At 43.9% G+C, this 3,726-nt stretch overlaps 1 pseudogene; it reads left to right on the top strand.

The window, feature by feature from the left end:
* Positions 1-1,575: 1,575 nt before the first annotated feature.
* On the top strand, positions 1,576-2,169 carry LOC142458265 (ribonuclease kappa pseudogene; annotated as a pseudogene).
* Positions 2,170-3,726: the final 1,557 nt, after the last annotated feature.

The raw sequence follows: 3,726 nt of genomic DNA, 5'->3' as shown, positions 1-3,726 counted from the left end.
CTGACTGGACATCTGTAATCTCTCTCTTAAGAAACAGCACAAATTCCTAGACATATGAAATGACTCAAGATGTCAAATGCAGACCCTTGTACACTATGGTTGTCACTGCTAGGTGTCCTCAAACACAGTCCCGGTTCACAGCCACCCGATGGACAGCAAGGAGAAACACCAGCCCTCCATCACCCTCCTCTTGTCTGTTCTCATCGTCGAGCCCAGTGTTGCAGCCACTGGGTCAGCTCGTCTCGTCCAGGGCCTTCCTCTCTCCCGCTGCCCCTCCTCTTTACCGAACACAATGTCCTTCTCCAGGGACTGGTCTCTCGTGACAACCTGTTCAAAGTATATGAGGCGAAGCCTTGCCATCCTTGCCTGGAAGAAGCATTCTGGTTGTATTTCTTCCAAGACAGGTTTGTTTGTTCTTTTGGTAGTCCAAGGGACTTTCAATACTCTTCGCCAGCACCATAGTTCAAATGCACCAGTTCGTCTTCAGTTATTCAATGTTCAACTTCAACGTGCACATGAGGTGATTGAAAAACCTTAGTCTTTAAAGTGACATCTTTGCTCCTCGACACTCTAAGGAAGTCTTGTGCCACAGATTTACCCAATGCCACGCATCATTTGCTCTCTTGCCTGCTGCTTCCAGGGACATTGCTCATGGGCCCCAGCAAGATGAAATCCTCGACAACTTCAATCTTTTCTTTGTTTACCACGATGTTACCTATTGGTCCAGTTGTGAGGATTTGGGTTTTCATGACCTTGAGTTGTACTCATACTGAAGGGTGTATTTGGGGAACACGGCAACCAGTGAAACAGAGATACTAGAGAAACTGACTCTGCTTCCTGTACCACAAGTCATTGTCAAATGTTAAGCTATTCTCCAATTTATAAACATATCGATTTGTGGATTTAACTTACTTTCTTTGCCTAGGACATTTTGAACAACATGAACTCAAAAGATGCGTGTGTGTGTGTGTGTGTGTGTGTGTGTGTGTGTGTGTCCCTCAGTCTTCCTAAAGGTCAATCAAAACTACCTTAATAATAGCTAAGGTCATTTTTACACACATTTTCCATTTCACAGCAGGAAATAAAATAAAAACCTAGCTTTTATGTCCACTAGGCATAAGGGAAATCAAGAAGCCATTTCAATGTTATATTTATCAATTATTTTGGTAGCCTCTATTAACCTTTTTCTTCTCTCTAATCTATACCTGATGTTCTCTATTCTTCCTGACCTTGGTAGAGGAGCTGCATGTGGCCCTCATGTGCACGTTAATCGAGAGCAAATAAAACTGTTTGCCAACTAAAAGTGAAGAATGACAATGAGACCCTTTAGGTCAGCGGTTCTCAACCTGTGGGTCATGACCCCTTTGGGGTTAGAACGACTCTTTCACAAGGCTTCCCTGATTCATAACAATAGCAAACTGACAGTTATGAAGTAGCAATGAAAATAATTTTATGTTTGGGGGGGTCACCACAACATGGGGAACTGTATTAAAGGGTCGCGGCATTAGGAAGGCGGAGAACCACTGTTTTAGGTGAACTAAGTATTGGGGTTGAAAAATCACTTTGCGCGGTCCTGCGCGGCGCCAGCCTGCCAGCCTCCCAGCCCAGCTGGATTCCCCTCCGCGCATCCCGGGCTTTCGGTCCCCGCTTCTCCACGAGGCCCGCGTCCAGGTGATCCCCGGCCCCCTCTTGATGGCGTCGCTCCTGTGCTGTGGGCCCAAGCTGGCCGCTTGCGGCATCGTCCTCAGCGCCTGGGGAGTGATCATATAATGCTCGGCATCTTTTTCAATGTCCATTCCGCGGTCCTTATTGAGGATGTCCCCTTCTCGGAGGAAGATTTTGAGAACGGCCCCCAGAAAATATACCACCTCTATGAGCAAGTGAGCTACAACTGCTTCATCGCCGCAGGCCTGTACCTACTCCTAGGAGGTTTCTCCTTCTGCCAAGTTCGGCTCAACAAGCGCAAGGAATACATGGTGCGATAGAAGGACACACTCCCTGTCTCCGCTCTACAGCTAGAAGACCGCCCCCCGCGGATACCCACCCACGGGCACCCTCGGCAGGGCTGGGTTTCCCTGTTCTCCCCAGTGCCCGGCGCTCTCGCCTCATCCTATACCACAATAAAGAGAAACTGCTCTCTCAAAAAAAAAAAAAAAAAAGAAAGAAAAATCACTTTGCACTCTTTGGGATCTGAGCTTCTCCACTACCACATATCCAAATTAATTGGTCTGTATGTTAATATGGATGAAGAGAACACCACCAACATTCCTGAGTTAAAGAAAGTGATTTTTACGTGATAGGGTTTTGTGTCAATTGGACTGGGTCAGGAGTCTCATTGGTTTGGCATTTAAAACCTAGTCATTCCACATGATGTAATCTAACACAATGTAATGGCCTCCCCAGTGGAATCTGCTATAAGTCCCCCACCAGATGTAAGAAGTCGGGTGGGATGCCAACCCTTACTCAGATCACAGCCCTGAAGCAGTTGATTGAAAAGAAGTTTCCTCAGACCTGTGACCTGCTTCCAATATAAATGGATGCTGTAGATACATTTACTGGCTCTTTGGCTGGATCCAGATCCTAAATTCAGCTCATCAACATCCACTTCTTTTGACTTCAGGCAATGGCCTGCCATGTTGAATGTGATCGTGGGAGTCATCCAGCAGCCTTCTCTCTGACCTGCTGATCTTGGAATCCATTCACTTCTGTAGCTACTGTCTGATCTGTGGACCTTGGATGTGTTCACCTCAGTACCATACTAGCCAGACTTTGACTTGCCCATTTCTGAAACTGTGTGAGCCATGTTCTTTATTAAAAATAATTTCTATAAATATGCATATAAGCTTCACTGGTCACATTTCTCAAGAATTAAACCTCTGATACACATGTAGGTAGTTTTTTACCCCAGAGTATATGTTTCAGGGATATATATATATATATATATATATATATATATATATATATATATATGAATATGATAGGTTTGGTTGTCAAATAATCATTTTCAAATGAAAAGTACTTATCAGTATATTAACCTCTTCACACTTCTGAATCACATACATATGGTGGGAGCAGGTCACATGGCATCTCCTGATTCAGCAGCAATAGTGCTGCCACAGAGAGCAGTCACCAGGTGATGTCAGGTTGAGCTTGCATAAAGTTAGTCACCTTGGCAGCATCTGGGCAAAACCCAGAGACCAGAATGCTGGTGACTGTGTAGAGTGAATTATTTAGTCATTTATCCATTCATATTCCAGTTCTGTGTTTGCCCTGTCCACGTAAGGAAGAATGGCACAGTTCCTGACATTAAAGAAATTACATTATTGTAAGGAAACAGACATATCTTTAAATGCATCACATCTTAAAATTGGTGATATATAACAGTGGAAAGAGCACTTAGGTCTGGTTGAGATGGAGCCAGGACTGAAAGAGAAAACCACCATTGAGTAGAAATAAATTGAATGAGTAAGAATTAACCAGGAATATGAAAATTGCAGGAGAACTTGTTGGCTGATTTTGTGAAATTATGGCATACACAAGGCAATAGAAATTAGCATTGTTGAAACTTCATATAGGAGATAGGGCTGGGCAGGTTTTCAGAGGACATATAAACATATTTTATATCCTATGATATAAATGAGGAGCTCTGATGTCACAGTAGTTAAACACTTGGCTCCCAACCAAAAGGTCAGTGGTTCAAACTCACCAGCTACTTCATAGCAGAAA

This window comes from Tenrec ecaudatus, chromosome 10 (genome assembly GCF_050624435.1).
Source record: "Tenrec ecaudatus isolate mTenEca1 chromosome 10, mTenEca1.hap1, whole genome shotgun sequence".
In the NCBI taxonomy this organism is placed as follows: Eukaryota; Metazoa; Chordata; class Mammalia; order Afrosoricida; family Tenrecidae; genus Tenrec; species Tenrec ecaudatus.
This window is presented reverse-complemented; position numbering and strand designations above follow the sequence as displayed.